The sequence below is a fragment of the Sminthopsis crassicaudata genome, chromosome 2 (genome assembly GCF_048593235.1).
Source record: "Sminthopsis crassicaudata isolate SCR6 chromosome 2, ASM4859323v1, whole genome shotgun sequence".
Classification (NCBI taxonomy): domain Eukaryota; kingdom Metazoa; phylum Chordata; class Mammalia; order Dasyuromorphia; family Dasyuridae; genus Sminthopsis; species Sminthopsis crassicaudata.
The window spans coordinates 356,794,877-356,814,046 of record NC_133618.1 but is presented as its reverse complement, the minus strand read 5'-3'; the positions used below and the strand labels follow the sequence as shown (position 1 = coordinate 356,814,046).

Below are 19,170 nucleotides of genomic sequence, written 5' to 3'. Positions count from 1 at the left end.
TTTTCATAGTGGCTAGAAGCTGGAAGATGAATGGATGTCCATCAATTGGAGAATGGTTGGGTAAACTATGGTATATGAATGTTATGGAATATTATTGTTCTATAAGAAATGACCAACAGGAGAAATACAGAGAGGCTTGGAGAGACTTACATCAACTGATGCTGAGTGAAACGAGCAGAACCAGAAGATCATTATACACTTCAACAATGATACTGTACGAGGATGTATGCTGATGGAAGTGGATTTCTTCAACATAGAGAAGAACTAATCCAATTCCAATTGATTAATGATGGACAGAACCAGCTACATCCAGAAAAGGAACACTGGGAAATGAATGTAAACTGTTATTTTTACCTTCTGAATCCAATTCTTCCTGTGCAACAAAAAATTCGGTTCTACACACATATATTGTATCTAAATTATACTGTAATATATTTAACATATATAAGACTGCTTGCCATCTGGGGGAGGGGGTTGGGGGAGGAAGGGAAAAAATCTGAATAGAAGTAAGTGCAAGGGATAATGTTGTAAAAAATTACCCATGCATATGTACTGTCAAAAAATGTTATAATTATAAAATAAAATAAAAAATTAAAAAAAAAAAAAAAAAAAAAACAAAACTTATTTTCTCCAAGAATTTAAAAACTAAAATTTTTTGATGGCTCACCAAAAATTTTCAGTAAATTTTAAATAAAGCACAGTGTAGAAATTGTAATATTCTTTAGTGTAATCTTCTCTTGTTGGGGTTTCCTTTGGGTCTCTGGAGGCAACCTTAGTTTCAGTTCAGTAATCACCCCAAATGCAGCCAGGTGTTAAAGTCCAAATCCTTTATTATCTCTTTCCAAGTCTTGTTTCCTTTCCTGCATCCCGGTTAGTTTTCTTAGAGGCCTTCTGTAGTCTTAGTTCTGAGAATTTGAGCTACCCCCTGCCTTCTCTGGCTTCTGAATCTCCCCTATTGAATCCTGGCTGAGGCTCTGAGAGCTTCTAGTGGGCTTGTCTTTCTGGCCCTGAGAGCTTCTTCCTTATATGCCCGACATTGAGTATACACCAATCATTATATCAGTAGGAAACCATTATTTGTTGTAGGATTAAATCAAAGCTAAAGGAGATTTAACCATTGTCTCCTCAATTCCACTTAGTACCTTGTTCCAAGTTCTGGCTCATAACATCTTTAATGTAAAATAGGATCAGATGAATCATACTGAACATACTGAATTCATACAGATGAATCATACTGAAATTAGATAACTATTGTCTCTATCAATTCCACTGACTTAGCACCTTGTTTCAAGTCCTGGCCCATAATAAGAAATAAAGAAAGAAACTACATCTCATTAAAGACTACCATAAACAATGAAGCAATAGCAATACTAAATATATATGCACCAAGTGGTATAACATCCAAATTCATAAACCAGTTAAGGAAGGGAATTATAGAAAGAAGTAGATATCAAAACAATACTAGTGGGCACTTTATTGTCTTTCAGAACTTGATAAATTTGAGCAAAAAATAAACAAAAAAAGAAACTAAGGAGGTAAATAGAATATTAGAAAAGATAAATATTACAAACTTTTGAAGAAAACTGAATGGAAATAGAAATGAATATACCTTTTTCTCAGCAGCAATAGTTTAATAGCTATGCAAAATGGTTTAATAGCTATGCAAAAAATAGACTAGATAATAGGAGTAGGTAATAAATAATGCCAAAATTTATGAGATGCAGCAAAAGTAATACTTAGGGGATATTGATTATTTTTTAATTCTTCTATCAACAAAATGGAGGAAAGTATATTGATGAATTGGGCATGCAACTAGCAAAAGATCAAATTAAAACTCCTCCCCAAAGCAATAGATTGGAAGTTCCAGAAATCAAAAGATTAATAAGATTGAAAGAAAAAACCCCAACAACAAGATTGATAAGCTATAGATTAATATGATTTTTTTAAAAGAAGAAAGCCAAATATCCAGTATCAAAGATCAAAGATAAAATCACAAAAACAATTTCATTAAAGAGAATAACAATGAGATAACATACCAAAATTTATGAGATGCAGCCAAAGCAGTACTTAGATTTTTTTTTTTTAATTCTTACATTAACAAAATGGAAAAAGAACATATCAATAAATTGGACTTGCAAATAGGAAAAGACAAATTAAAAATTCTCCCCAAAGCAACAGATTGGAAATCCTGGAAATCAAAGTTGAAATTAATAAAATTGAAATAAAAAGTAAAAACAGCAAGATTGATAAGCCACTGGTTAATTCGATTTTAAAAGAAGATAATCAAACATCCAGTATCAAAAATGAAAAGGTTGGTTGAATCACCACCAACAAAGAAGAAATTAAAACAATCATTAGCAAATATTTTGCACATTTATATACCAATAAATCTGACAATCTAAGCAAAATCAATAAATATTTACAAAAATACAAATCATCTGGATTAATAGATCAAGAAATAGAATGCTGAAATAACCTCATCTTAGGAAAAAAAAAAAATTGAACAACCCATTAATGAATACCCTGGGGAAAAATCCTCAGGGCCAGATGAGTTCACAAACGAAGTCTACCAAACATTAAGAGAACAATCAATTTCAATATTATATAAATTATTTAGAAAAATAGGCTAAGAAAGATTTCTATCAAACTCCTTTTATATTGGAAGAACTAAAATAAAGAAAATTATAGACCAATTTCCCTAAAGAAAATTATTGAAAAAATTTTGAGCACAATACTAGAAATATGATTATAATTAGCAATGTATCAAAAGGATTACACACTATGATAAGATGGGATTTATACCAATAGTGTAGGATTGGTTCAATATTAACTATCTATATAATTGACCATGTCAATAAAAGCAAACAAAATCATATGATTATCTCAATAGATGCCAAAAAGACTTTTGACAAAATAGAGCATCCATTCCTATTAACACTAAGAGAACATAGGAATTAAGAGAATATTCCTCAAAATGATAATCAGGATCTATCTAAAACTATCAGCAAGCCTTATCTGTAATGGGGGAAATCTAGCTAGAAGCTTTTTTCAGATTAGAAGTGAAGTAAGGGTGTCCATCATCCATCACTATTATTTGGTATCCTATTAGAAACCTTTGTTACACCAATAATAGAAGAAAAGGAAAGTGAAGGAATGTGATAGGCAACAAGGAAACAAAACTATCACTCTTTGCAAATAATATGATGATATATTAGATAGACAATCAGCCAAAAACCTATGTGAAACAATTAACAACTTTAGCAAAATTGTGGAAAATAAGAAAAACCTCACATAAATTATAAGCATTTCTTTTATATGACCAACAATGCCCAGCAGCAAGAGATAGAAAGGGAAATTCTACTTAAAATAACTGTAAACAATATAAAATCCTTGGGAGTCCATCTGCCAAGATAAACCTGATAACTATATGAATGCAATTACAAAACACTTTTCATACACATAAAGCCATTTCTAAACAATTGGAAAAATATAAATTGCTCATGGATAGGCCAAGGTAAAAATGACAATTTTGCATAAAATAATTTACTTATTCAGTACTATACCAATCAAAAGATAAAACCATAATTCACTGAAAAATCAAAAGATCAAGAATATAAATGAAATCAATTTTAAAAATACAGAGGAAGGTAGCCAAGTAATATCAAGCCTCAAAATTACTGTAAAGCAATTATTTTCAAAACTATCTAGTAATGACTAAGAAAGAGAATGATGGATAAGTGTAATAGATTAGGTACACAAGTAATAGTATTCAATGACCATAGTAACCTAGTGTTTGAAAACACCAAAGGCCTTAATTTTTGAAGGAAAACAATCACTATTTGACACAAACTTCTGGGGCAAATAGAAAACAATCTAGGTGAGTACAATACCTCACACTATATCAAAATAAGGTCAAAATAAGTGATTGAGACATAAAGAGTGACATGATATTAGGATAAGGATATTCTTAAGATCTATTTTAAGAATTTTTGAATTGATTGTATGACATGGGAGACACTGGCACAAGACTGTCCAGCATAGTATGCCCTTATCAGAGAAAGTGATGTATTCTATGAACAAAGCAGGATTGAATTGGCTCATGTGTGGTACGGAAATGGTGAGGGGTCACCATTTAATAAAAAAAGCTGGAGAGAGCTCTAGAGAAAAGCAAAGTTTATTGTACATTCTCGCAAGAAGGGCGTCCCACTCTTCGAGTAGACTATCGAAGAGAGGAAGCGCCTCCTGTGGGCAGGACAGCACCTTTAATCCCTAACGCAAAACGCCCTCTCCCACCACTGACTCTCATCCTCATTGGCTGAGAGTCTTACATTCTAAACACGAGATCTACCCGCGAAATTGAACTTGACCAATAAGTACATAGTTGCCCATATTTGGATGAAATAGGGAGATGTCATAGGAGGGGAAGGCAATGCCCTTTGCTCGAACTTCAGGCCTACTCGAACTCTGAAGTAGATGAAGCCTTACTCGATTTTCACAACTGTCTTGAAAGATCTCACCTCATCTCATTCACTCAGAAGAAATGTGAGATTCTCTAAGTTAGAGATTCCATCCCAATGTTTATAGGGACTATTTGTGTTCAACCTGTGGCAGAGCATTGTGTATGGTGTGTGTGCATAAATATGTAAATACACACCTATACACACATACACACATATACATATTTTTTGGTTGAACTAAAACAGATTTTTGAGATTTATTTGACTTTAATTCATGAAATTTCCTAAATATCAATCAAATGTTCTGAACAAACTGAATTTCCCTTTGAATATTTTCCGATTTTACACAAATCATGTTTCCCTGGTGAGTCAGGAAAGAGTTGAGATGTAATTTTTTGTGTCTGGCCTTCTGATTCTAGATAACTCAAAAGTAGGCTGATTTTTTGACAGTCTAAGTAGCTGTGAACTGCTTTTCTGTTTTCCTAAATTTAGTGCAAAAAGATTATCATTTATATATTCTTTTAATGGGCTTTGATTAAAGTTTTTTTTAAAACTACTTTTACCATCAATATCTCAAATAACATCAATATCTGCATATAAATCTGTAAATCACACTGCATTATGCATATTTTCTTTCTCTAGCTCTTATCCCTTCTTTAGATCAGAGAAGGAGGAGGAAAGAGAAAGAAATTCTATACACTATCTTCCTAGGCCTAGTGAGAGGCCTCATTGAATTTGCTTAATGTAATTTACACACCCAAAAAATTATTTATCTCAACATTAACATTGTATATTGGTTATATCTTTTTTTTTTTTTTTTTGGTTGGTTGGTTATATCTAAAAACCCATAGAGTTACCAAAATATGAAACAATTTTTATCCAATAAAGTCCTTAGCATTTATTTAGTATTTGTATTTTGTTAAGTAACAATCAATAATAGTTACCTTTACAAATCAGAAAACTGGGCAGATATAAATTAATTTGTCATAAATTACATAGCTAATACATTTTTGTAATTGAAATAAAGAATGTTAAGTTTACAAAAAACAGAGGTTGAGTGTCTTACACACTCCATGCTGCCATGCTGGATGCTGCCAGGGGCACCCAATTCTTCTCAAGCAATTGTTGGACAGAAACTGATGAAAGCTGGGTGATGAAAGCTGAGAATGGTGGAGTTTGACTCCCACCTGTTGCATTCTTTCAAGCTGGGTTGGGCAGGAATTTTATGCAAGGCTTTGAGTGCTTTTAAGACTTTTCCTACAATACTTAAGCATAAGAGAGAAGTTAGGAAATCATGATAAGGATGATAACAATCTCATCAGTAATCCTTTGAGAGTTGACTCTTACTCCCACCTAGAGTGGGAGGGAAATTACTCCAGACAAGATAGAATTCAAAGAAATGTTAGTAAAAACTACTTTCCTAATTGTTGTTTTTGACTAATTTCCAAATTTCATAATCAATTTTCTCAAAATTTTGAGACTTTGCTAAGGCGTTTTTTGCTCACAAAACTTTTGAGAATCTGTTAAGATCTTATTTTAATTTTATTTCTAACCCCTTTTTCTGTGCATTTTTTTCAATCTTTGTCCAGAGGTTTTAAATTCACAGAAAAAAGGTTAGACCTTTTTTTTTTTTTTTTAAATATTTCTAGTATACAAACTATAACATAGAGATTTTTTCTGACTGGTTGCCTATGACTCTTTCCAGGCAACAAAATCTAGCTTACATAACAAACATGACAACATGCACATTCTATGCAGAAACAAACATAGACACAGACAAAAATGTCGTGGAAGAAAATTGTCCTAGCTTTATAGAATACCATAAACTTGAAAAATAAAAAATTATTTTATCTAGTTATTATCACTTGTGCAAGCATCAACCATTCTTTCACACACACATACACACAAAATTATTATTAAAGAAATCTCCTTTTAACCAGCAGGATATTCAGAACTGGGGCTGTTTCCAAAAATCAGCAAATTTGCTATCTGAAAAATATTAAGATCTTGAGTAGTATAGTGTAGTAATAATTGCATATAGTTCCTTCTACTGTGTATATTCAAAGGAGGTATTAAAAAACACATTTAGTAATAGTATTCAAAGACAAATATAGAGAAACAAAGATCTTGAATAAGGTTTTTGTTGCTATTTTTATGCTAAGGAGGATTATGACAGAAAAAGAGACAGGGTCTTTTTTTTAGGCAAGCAAAAAGGGTTTGGTATTGTTGGTTCATTTTAAGTTTAGGGCTTTTTTCAAACCTTGCCTCTGATGTGAATTGAGGGTAAAAGATCCATCCCCTCTGTTCAATGTTGTAGATCCTTTGTGAAAGAATTCACAAACCCAAAGTTTGTGGCAAAAGGGGACTTATTTGCACTAAGAAGACAGCTTGCTAAGAAGACAACTTTCTTAGTGAACAAAGAACCCTGTGAGAATGATTTTGCAGAGATGGGTTTGATGAGGAAACCCCAAAACTCTTAAAAGCTCCTTAGACTCTGCCTCAGGGAGGGGACTCCACACACACACAAACAGTTTCATCTTTGTTATCTGGCTCAGTCCAGAAACCCATTGAATTCTATTCACATTTTAACCCTGGCTGAAACCCAGCCAGAGCCAATCTGGGACTTCACCCACGAGCCCCTTCAGCTTGTCCAAAGCCCCCTATTATAAAAGAGCCAAACTGGAGTCTTCTCTTTGCAGAGGTCCCAAACATAGCATCTTTACGCCAGCCATGTCAAATATTTCTGCCCACTGGAGCTGTGGTTCCAGTGCCCCTTATCTCTACCTTCAACTTTACATACTAGACTCTACTTCCAAACCCCATGATAAACTTCTTTTATCAATCTAGGTTTTCGGGTCTGTAAATTCCTTTACAGAGGACTCTTGTGTCATTACTAGATCTCATTTAACTCTGTATCCTTGTGCCTAATCCAAAGGAGTTGCAGGGGTGCTCTATTTGACTTACTGTACCCCGAACCTGCTACCAGACCTCAATTAAACCTAATTTCATTTAGGTACCCCTTATCTAGTTCTCATCAGGTTGACATTGAGAAGAAAATATTTTCATCAGTGGGCTAAGACCAGAAATGCAAATAGCTCCTGATTGGGAATTAGCAAAGGTGGGTTAAGAAAATAGTATGCTAAAAAGACAGCTTTCTTAGCAAGCAAACTCCTAATTAGGAATTTGGCAAAGATTTTGGGTTCAGAATTGTCTTTTGTTAGGCTCGGAGGTTTTATCTGGGTTTTCCCAGGCTTCCCCCCCACCCCACTAACTGGCAGCAGTTTAAGGGACTAATATCCAATTTAACAGAGGGTGGTTATTATGGCCCTGAACAAGAATTCCAATTGAATGAGATTACTTATCTTGGGAACGCTGTTGTCTGGGAAAGGTGGGGCCCCTCCCAGAGCTTTGAAGAGTGTGAGATTCAGAAACACCTTCCCCACCAAGGGGTATATCAGGGACCCCTCCCAAAGGTTAAAGGGGGACACAATTTACATCACCTCTCAAGGGTGCTTTCCAAGAGATTTGAGGCATGATCTACAATCCAAGTAGATAAAATACATATACAAAGAAGCTAACTTTTGTTATAGAAATATCCATTGATGCCTAGTCAATAAAACTTGCCAATCATTATCAGAAACTAATAAAAATCTTTAGAGTATGGCTGATGAATGGCTGATGAACTTATGTGGGAGGTCTCAGGTTAATTGAAGAAGTCTTTTTAAAGCTTTTTGAATCAATATCACCAACCATTTGAGGGCAAGCAGAAAGGCTCTTCTGAGACTGGTTAGCCAAATACATCCATTCTGTCAAAGTAACAAGAATTTATTGCTCCTCCTACTGCTTGCAACTGATCCCAGCTTCCTTGATAAGATTTCTTTTAGAATTTGGATTAGGATCTCCTCATAACATTTGAAATAAGTTTGTCACTTGTTGGGTTCCCATTTTCAAATACAGTCTTATTCAATTAATATCCCTCACTAATTCCTGATAATCATTTAGAGTAACCAAATTATCTCCTCCAATTTCCATTTTAGAATTGGCCTAAAATCAGTGATAGACTGCATCTAGAATACTTCCTTCCCTGTGCTCCCAAAAATCTTCACCACCTCAAATTTTTTATTTTTATATACACATTTTAAAATTTTATTTTTATGCTTTTCCTATTTTTATGAAAGGTGTTATTAATACTGTGCTATCCCCCTCCCTATTTATTTAAGCAAAAATACCATGGTGAAAAGTGGCATAGCAAAGAATACATATCTTCTTAAAAATTCTTAAAAAAAATTAAACCTTGGCAATGCTTGTAAATTGCATCCTAAAATAAGATCTAGCAAATCAGAAGGAAGTAGATTTGAGTGGGTCTCTGGTGAGGAGAAAATATATTCATGTTCATAATTAAAGCATCTATAAGAATTTGAAAAAAAAATTAAATAGTAACTTTTCTTAATTTTTAAGCAGTTAATGTAGACGTAAGATATTTTTATTTTCCCCCCAGATAATTGACATTAGCATTTTAAAAGACAGTTGTTTCAATGGAGTTTTAATTTGCCTCCCTGATAGAAAACTGACTTGCGGTTTAATAATTTGAATTGGATTATTTAGATCAGGTGCCGGAAAGACTAATTGTATTTCAAAAGAATTGTATTTCTCTTTCTTTAGTTCTCTAACGTGTTTCAGGTGAATTATCGGTTTAGGTAAAAGGATTTGACTTCTCTTCTGGTCTGTGTGAGAGATCCAAACAGGAAACCTGGGGGAGGAGAAGAGGTGCTAATTCTTTCCCTCTTCCAGCATTCAAACTTTGCAGTCTCTGCCCTCCAGTCTTTCTCCAGAGAAAGAATTTACTTTAAGGATTTAAGGGAATTGTCTGAAGGTTGGAGAAACATTCCAAAATAGAGAATACAGAAATTGGAAGATCTCCCAGTTCTTTTCCTTTAGCTAATTAATACTTTCAGATACTATTTTCAATCCCTGATATCTGATTGATTTGCTTTATTCCAAATTCAACATGTATATTATATTGATATCAGCTGGACAATAATCAATCTCATAAATTTTATATATATATATTCCTACATGATATCTGATGTCTTATATTTTATATTTATTTGATATTTTATATCTCCCCATGTCAACCTAGTGACGAACTATTTCTAATGCTAAATTATTTCTAGTGATAAAGTACCTGTTGGTGATCACCTTTTTTCCCCACTTTATCCTTACTTTTTACTATTTAATTCTCCTCTTTACCTGAATATGTGTGCTTCTAAAGAGGGCACCCTTCCACAGAAGCTTTGTCCATTGTAAAGTTCTGATCATGAAGTTCTGCCTTTATTTAGGCCCCACTGTTGGAGTCCAGATCCAGTAGTGAATTAAGAGCATGAAATGCAGGCACCAGGTGGAGAGAATTCAATATGAACTCTTCAACTTTATTGATCAAAGAGACAAATAAATATACTTCCAATCCTCATAGGCTTGATACAAAATACACTTTGATGTTCCACTACCTTTTCTAAGAAGCAGGATCTAGTGAGATGTAAATGATTAAGCTCTAACCTTGGTTAGACAGAGATGTAAATAGTTGAGATACACATCAGAGTGAACTTTTCATACCAATGTCCTCAAATGCTTTTTAGTCTCCATTGTGGGCTGTTTTTTCTGTTCTAAGATCAAAGGTAAGCCTTTGATCCATTGTATAATAGTTTCACATTTTGCGTCAGTCATTAGATTTCTAATCATTATATTAACAAGTTTGTTTCAGCTATTTCATAAGAAAAAGGAGGTTGGTGAGCCATGTAAGATTCAAGACTTGGAATGGATTCTTACCTCCTGGCTCTCTACAGCTGGGAAACAATTTTTATAGTATGTGCCTCTGATAAAAACCTCATTTCTCAAATATATAGGAAACTGTGTCAGATTTGTAAGAATACAAGTCATTCCCCAACTGATAAATTGTCAAAAGGATATGGACAGTCAGTTTTCAGAAGAAGAAATCAAACCTACATGTAGGCATATGAAGAAATCATTTTTGATTAGAGAGATGCACATTAAAACGGCTCTGAGGTATCACCTCAAACCTAGCAGATTGTCTAATATGACAGAAAAAAAGGTGATAAATGTTGGAGAAGATGTTGGAAATTTGAGAAAATAATGCATTGTTGGTGAGTTGTGAACTGGTCCAACCATTCTGTAGAGCAATTTGGAACTGTGCATACTCTTTGATTTAGCAATAACACTACTAAATATATATTCCAAAGACATAATTTTTTAAAAGGAGAAAAAGACCTACATGTGCAAAAATATTTGTAGCCACCCTTTTCATAGTGCAAAATATTGGAAATTGAGGAGATGCCAATCAATTAGGTAATAGCTGATCAAGTTGTGGCATATGAATATAAAGGAATGCTATTTATTGTTCAGTAAGAAATGACAAATAATCAGATTTCAGAAAAACCTGGAAAGACTTGTATGAACTTATGTAAAGATAAATCACAGAACAAGGAAAGCATTGTACACATTATCAACAACATTATGTGATGATAAACTATGAATAACTCAGTTTTTGGCAACACAATGATCCAAGAGAAGTCAAAAGGAATCAGGAAGGAAAGTACTATCCACATTCACAATAAAGAACATGGATTCTGGATGCAGATAGAAACAGAATTTTTTCACTTACTTTATTTTTACTCATTTTTTCCTTTTGTTCTGCTTCTTTCACAATTGTGACAAATATGGAAATGTATTATATAATAACACATGTATAACCACATGTATCAATTTGTCTACCATTTTTGGAAGAGGGGAATGAATGTGAGAAAGAAAAATTTGAAACGCAAAATCTTATAAAAATGAATGCTAAAAAAAAAAATTGCTTTTGACATGAATTGAAAAAAAAATGCTATCCAAAAAAGTTCTTTAGTAAATATCATGAATTTTTTGTATTCTTCATTAGGAAACAGGGAAACTAACCAATGAGTGTTTACCACCCATAACATACCCATCACTCTTATCTGTTGCCAATCCATCTGATTCTCCTTCTGGAAATAAGTGATGGAGGGTTTTTTAGCTTCAGAATCTGCACAGATATCCCTGTAACTATTTCCTGATATTTACCACATAATAATGAAAAGCCTTTTCAATGTTTGATATTTGGTCTAAATATGAAAGGATTGAACAAAATTTCTCTCTCTTTTTGGGTGATAAACTAGACAACAAATGCTGTGAAGGCATTTGCCCTCATCCATTCAGTTCCCATGTAGCCATAAACCTGTAGGGCTATTGCTTCTTTTAGATTATATCTCTTCTTTTCTGAAATGAAATTAAGTGAGTGAATATAAATATTTTTTATTATAACCTTGTAAACTTCCCAAGGTATAAAGAATCATCAGAAGTTCAGCAATTAGAATCAGGATTTATTAGTGGCCCCAGTATCTGAGAAGCAAGTTGAGTGACTTGGCATACAAAATGCTGAAATTTGCAAGCAATTCATCCATTGGCTTTGCTACTCTTACATATGAATTGTGTGAGGGACAACTAGTTGGTGCAGTGGATAGAGCACCAGCCCTGAAGTCAGGAGGACCTGAGTTCAAATCTGACCTCAGACACTTAACACTTCCTAGCTGTGTGACCCTGGGCAAGTCACTTAACCCCAATTGCCTCAGCAAAAAAAAAAAAAAAAAAAAAAATGAATTGTGTGAAAAGAATGGTTTGTGGCAACCACCCTTTTTAGAGGTGGTGAAGAAAAATGGCAAGTTAAGAGGGTTTTGCATTCCAATTCACATACTCCCTGAATGAGATGAGGTGAGATCTTTCAAGACAGTTGTGAAAATCCAGTAAGGTTTCATCTACTTCAGAGTTTGAGTAGGCCTGAAGGATTCTGAATATTGAGTCAAGGGCATAATTGAGTTCCACTCTCATGATATCTCCTCCCTATTTCAGCCAAATATGGACAACTATGTACTTATTGGTCAAGTTCAATTTCGTGGGTAGATCTAGAGTTTAGAATGTAAGACTCTCAGCCAATGAGGATGAGGGTCAGTGGTGGGAGGGGGTGTTTTGCGTTAGGGATTAAAGGTGCTGTCCTGCCCATAGGAGGTGCTGCCTCTCTTCCATTGTCTACTCAAAGAGTGCCTGCCTAATAAATAGGAAAAAGCCTATGCAGCCCTGGGACCAAACCATGGATCCATTTGTCCCCAGTATGTCTCTCCATCTAATAAATTATTGAATTGTTCTCTAATCTCTATCTTGCTCAGTTTCTCAGGCATTACATTTCTATTAGTATCTATAAATCTATAAAGATCTATAAATGATTAATTAAATTCAATTATTAAACAGTTCTGTTTGGTAGTTTTTATACATCTTCCTGTCAGAGAGAGTCTGTGCTGAAAGATTTCAAGTGTTTAATATGAATTGTTTTTTTTTCTACTTGGGCACATGCAACATCCCAGGAAAGACTTGCAAGACAAAAAGATCCCTACTCCACCCAACCTTTAAAATAGCAGAAAGCAGTGGGGGGGGGGGGGAGGGGGAAGGGGAGGAGAAAGAGTTGGGGGAAGATTCCATAAAACCCACATGTCCAGCAGAGCTGGATTTAAAGCATAACTTACAATGTTATAATATAGGTAACAAACTCTGAACGAAAATACAGCTTCAAATTCCCAATTATAAAACAGCTTTTCTTGTCATATTTCAAATAATGAAACAGCATAGTTTTTCTTTCTCTCCCTCTGGCTCCACGTGGCCATTATTTCCAATGGACTTCTCCGAAGCTCCAACTTAGCCAGAGTTGAAGCCTTCAGAAGCCTTTCTTGCTACCTACTGTACCTAATTAGAGGCACATGACTCCTTTCAGGCAAGTTATTGTTCTTTTTAAGATCTTATACTTAAAATATAACTAAATCTAGCAAATAAAAAGTATTTTTTTAAAATAAAAAGGCAAAATAAAAGTATTTCCCAAATTTATAATCATCCTAAAATTCCTAATCAAGCGTTTTCTCCAACTGGAGTTCAGAATTATACTAAGTACAGTTGCAATATTGATCATTGTTCTTAAACTTAACAGAGCTCTTAAATTAACAAAACAGACTATAACACAGAACACACAGACTTTGCAGTCAAAACATTTAACACTGATCAGTAGCTATTCTGGAAAGAATAACCCTGAGGGAAGCTGTCAGCTCCAGTCTTCCCTTCCATAATCAAAACGGAGCCTTTTTTTTAGCCAGATGGTTAAAAAAAGACACCCAGATTTATACTCTGGAATGCCCAGAGTTGTGCCAACTGGCACATAGATGTGTCTTAGACACCCAGGTAGGGTCCCTGCTTCCAGAAGACCCTACTCCCAGAATTTATCCCCATCAGCATTTCATAATTCTGGGAATCCAGATGCTAGCATACAGGACAGAACAGTTCTTATACAGACAGAACAGGTCTTAAGACTTAACCAGATGGCACTCCAAAATGTCCCCAGACAGACTTATTCTCCTGTGGCCAAAACGGGGATATCTACCAGGATGTTGGAAAAAAAATACAGGGGGTCCCAGCCTCTGTAGGCCAAGAATTCAGATCCACAGCTACTTTGAGGCCCAAGGCAGAGTCCAGAAAGTCTCTTATCTCTAATCTTATTCATTTTCTATTGAGACTATTGTCTCAAAGAATCCAGCCCTGAATGTCCGATAATAAGATTTGTTTATAGGGTAACAAGAACAATGACATAATGAGGGAGGTACCTGGATGGGGATGACCTAATGGGGGGGGGGAAAACCTAGGATGAAGATGATATAATCCTCAGGCATAATGGAAGAAGGTACTGGAGAGGCTCCTGATATTCTAATGATATCTAAAATGGATAAAGACCTTTATCCCATCAAACATTAAGAGGGAATCGTTATAACCTGTGCAGAATAGGACAATTAGGGAAACTGGGTCAGGACCTTAAAAAGGAAGTGTGGCACAACAGGATGAAAACAGGTTGTGAAATATTACACCACAAAAATATTAGAATTTACCAGGAGAACTAAGAAAGATCATAACCATGCTAGGAGTCAGTAAATAAATATTTAATAATTTCATACGACTATTTCGGTACGACTATGTGTCAGGAACTGTGTTAAGCCCTTGGGGATACAAAGAAAGGCAAAAGAGTCTCTGTTTTCAAGGAATAAGAAAAGACAATATGCAAACAGCTTTGTACATACAAAATATATCTAAGATAACTTGGAAATAATCAACATAAAATAGACAGCAGAATTAAGGGGAATAAGGAAAGGTTTCCTATACAAGGTGGGATTCTAGCTGTGATTTGAAAAAATTCAGAGAAGGCAGAAGGCAGAGATTTAAGAAGGAGAGCATTCCAGATATAGGGGAAAGTCAATGAAAATGGCAAAGTCATGAGATAAAATATGTATATATATATATATATATATATATATATATATATATATATATATATAGGAACGTGGGAGTCAGATAGGGTGGGGTTTACAGTGAAAGAATTCTAGAAAGACAGATGGAATGGCAAATTATGCTTTAAAAGCAAAACAGAGTATTTTATATTTCTGGTGATGATAGGATACACATAGAGTTTATTGAGTGGGATGGGGGTATGTGTGACATGATCAGATTGATTCTTTAGGAAGATCCCTTTAACAACTGAGTGGAGAATGGAAGGAAATCAGGAAATTCTTAGATTAGGGAGACAACTAGTCAGGCTATTGTAATTGTCCAGCTTAAAAACTTACACCATGTGTTGGCAGTGTTAAAAGAGAGAAAAGATTAGATAAGAGAGATATTATGACAAAAGTGACAGACAAGTAGGCCTTGTAAATAGATTGAATGGGGGAAGGGTGGTAAAGTAGTCAAGTGTGACATTAGCCTGGGTGGTGGGAGTTTCCTTGAAAGATAGTGAATTTAATTTTGGATATGATGAGTTTCAGATATCTACAGGACAGTCAATTCAAGGTGTCAGAAGATCATAGGAGTACAAGTCTAGAAGTTAGTAGAAAAGTTGGGTCTGAGAAGGATATGTTAGAATCTGTAGCATAAAGTTGATAATGGAATCTAGAGAACTGAGAGTCCTGGAAGGAATAAAGAATACAAAGTGCCATCTTAAACTTGAGGGAAAACTAGGACTGTTTCATGTCCTCATGTGACAAACTCTATTCTAATCAATTGAATTAGGTCATCTATAAGAAACTGTAAACTATCAAAAAAGGAGATGACAGAGAGGGTATTAAGGCAGTGTAGCAGAATAGAACAATAGAATAACACAATAGAAAAAATAATGGACTGATGATTATAGGATCATAGAATTCAAAGCTAAAAGAGGCTTGAGTTCTCAAGGTGTATTGTATCATGGAAAGCATGATAGACTTACACAGGAAGTTATACTTTCTTGGTGATTTTAACTGGCTAAGTGTACTTATCTATTGGGAACTTCATCAGCTTTTCTATGAAATATGAATCATGATATTTCTAGTGACTCCTTTAAAAAGTTATGATAAGATTTTTTGGTGTTTGTTGTTGTTGTTGTTGTTGTTTGATTAAAGGAATTCTAAAAGGTACCATGGATAGAGCACTAGTTCTCAAGTCAAGAGGACCAGAGTTCAAATCAGAGTTCAAATCAGGACTCATACATTTACAAACTGCGTGGTTCTGGGCAAGTCACTTAATCCCAATGGTCAAAAATTATCTTAGATTAGTCTGGTGAACTTATTGGAATAGGAAACTTCTGATAAGAAAACTATCTTTATCCATATGAGTTAAAACCTGAGCTGCAAGTTAAAATCTTAGAAAGGTACCTAGGGCACTAAGAGGTTAACTGATTTCCTCACAATCCCATTGCCAGTATATGGTTTACGATATCAAGTTTGTCATGAAGCTACTAACAAATTAGCTTTTTCAGTCTTAGTAGCAATAACCTTGGGATCATAGGAACTTACCCAATACTTGGTTCAGAATTCTTCCTGGGGCCAAATCAAAAGGGGAGAGTTGTTGGGTTTTTTTTTTTTTTGTTTGTTTGTTTTTGTTTTTTTGAGTGAGACTGATAATAGTGGAGCAATTCTTCTGTAGACTTTGGGATATGTTTACATTGAAGTAATGTTGACTGTCTGTCTCTCCCTCTCTCAAACACATTCTTTGAGATGTGTGAGTGTCAGATGGCTTACAAATATCAGATTGTGTCTGATGGATGGAACAAAGGGAAAACCAATTAAATTGTAGCATGTGTGTTGAGATAATCCTAGTCTATTTTAGCTCCCACAGCTCAGAATTATTAGATACAAGAGTGAAAGGAAGGAATGACCTTTTAAAAATCAAAATAGAGGTTTTTATCTACTGAAACTAGTGTAGGTAAAATCTGTCTAGGGACCAAAGTGCCTGCTAGCAATGTGAGAATACATGTAGCCCTAGTTAAAAAACAGGCTATTCATTTACTTTCAGTAAATATAGATAGATGTTCAGTAAGCATTTTTTCACATTTATTCTCACAGTTCATTGGTATTTGGGCCAATTTTTTAAAAGCCAATTCAGAGTTACCTAGAAAACAAAAACCAAAGAATGCTTGCTGTTTGTCCATGGTAAACAGAAAGAGTAAGTTTAACACACTGAGAGAGAAGATCAGAGCAAGTGCCTGAAAGTACAACCAACCCTACAGAAAAAAGAAATTCCCTGAACACACATACTCTTGGTACCATCATCCCATTAATTGACTCAGCTCCAGCTAAACTTTTTATCAGAATGATGGCTGATCCTTCTCTGTTTAAAAAAGCATCACAACTCATCATGAATCACCACTAACCACTAGCATATCTTTCATAAAATCCTAAGTGTTTTAGTTTTGATTATCCAGATTTTCAGTATCTCTTTACTTGGACTTCTGCAAAGCCTTCTTACAGTTGCTAAAGTGATCATCTTAAAGCAGATGTCTTATTACATCAGTTCTCACATCCCTAAAATCATCTTAGTTAAAGAAGTTATAGAAGCTTCCTTATTTTTTTCTAAGAGAAAAAATAATTATCCTAGCACTTAAAGCCCTCTCCATTTTGGATCCCACTTGCCTCTCCAAACTTATTTCATATTGTTGCCTTTTTAAAGAGCTCTGTCCTATTCAAGTTAGCTATCACTTATACATAGCAGTGTACCTTCTATATGCTTTCCTACCAGTTGTCTCCTATGTCTATAAGGAACTTCCTTCTAAATTAACACCTTAGAACCCAACTCAGGTGTCAATTTCTACTGGAGGCATTCCTCATCTTTTTAGTTACCAAGGATCTCTATTTCTTCTTATATTTCTAATTTTTTTTTTCTCCTCCTCTTCCTCTTTCTCCTTCTTGTTTTTTTCCTCCTCCTCCTCTTCATCTGAGAAAATTATGGGGCAAAGAGCATCTTATTCTTAAGGGAAAGGGAGAATATAAAAGAGATATATGACATCAATCTCATGTTTCTCTTATATTGTCTCCCAACAAGATATTGTACTCCTTGCTACCTTTGTCAGGTGAGAATGCCTCTTTAACTAAGTCATGTTAAATAAGTGATGTCACTTGTCGAAGGTATAATTTTATATGGTATATTATTTTCTTTAATTTAGATTGCATTGTGTGACCATTCTCTTACTTTAAAAAAATTATTGAAAACAAATTGGTGAGGAAAAAAATCGGTGAGAGAAAAAAAACAGGAAATAGAAAGGAAATAGAAGTGAGCTGCAAAGTTGTTGTGACAACTAAAGGAAATGAAACTGGGTGTGGCTGGCAAATTGAGAGAGAATAAAAGACTTGTAAAGGTTTTATTGGAGGTTTTTAAGAGATGAGTTATAAAAAGTAGCAACTAATTAAGAAATAAAACAAGGCTGAAGAGCTCAATAAGGAAAGCAGAAATTTCATGATATAAAGTTTTTTTAAATTATCTTTATCCCAAATGTAGACAAATCATTCTTCCAGAAGAGAAGGCAGAAATGTGGCTCCAATGAAGAGTTAGGGGAAAATAAAGGAGGTGCCTGATAAAGTTACTTTAAAGTAGGAGAGTGGAAGAAGGTCATACAAGAGGAAGGAAAGGAAAAAGAAAGTTACATATTCATAATTATAAATTTAAAACTCTTCTTTTTGGAGCTAGATTCTTTGAGAGGGGAAGCAGTTGCTGATCCTTCAAGGAATAATCAAAGTCACAGAAACTTCTATATCAGGTTACAGATCATCCAGTAAGAGTTAGGAACACGAAAAGACTCATAGTAGTTGATGACCTCCTATTGAGGGATAGATACTGAGATGACTATTTACTGACAACAGTGGAGTGTTGTCTTTCTTTGGCATAAGACATAACAGGGGACTTCCAAAGATTTATAAATGGATGAATACCAACTACTTCTGGTGATCATATGGGCATAAATATGAAGCTTAGACAGTATTGCCAAAAACTGCAAAGCTTTGGGCAAGAATTTGAAGATTAAGAGTGCATAGGTTTTGTGGAAGTAATGGAATGCAGTCAGACACCCCATATTACTTCCAAAAAGATTGGGGTTAGCCACTAAATGATAAGGTATGGTGTGCTACCCAAAAGTATATTAGAGTTACAGTCTGTTGTCATGAGTTCTCTCAAAAGAATTTGTAGGGTTAGACAGCCTTCAAATCAAGGGACAAAGATTTTCTTATGCTGCTAAAGGTGGCTTAAATCCACAAGTGTTTTTAGCAGGTAAAGGGATTTTAGCAATTAACAAGAG

At 34.6% G+C, this 19,170-nt stretch overlaps 1 protein-coding gene across 1 annotated transcript in view; it reads right to left on the bottom strand.

The window, feature by feature from the left end:
- The window catches only part of LECT2 (leukocyte cell derived chemotaxin 2), a 28,313-nt gene extending 18,432 nt beyond the window's left edge, over window positions 1-9,881 (bottom strand). Inside the window, 1 exon segment of the mRNA XM_074290871.1 lies at window positions 9,708-9,881. The gene's annotated coding sequence lies outside the window, so the exon portion shown is untranslated.
- Between the last annotated feature and the right edge of the window lie 9,289 nt (window positions 9,882-19,170).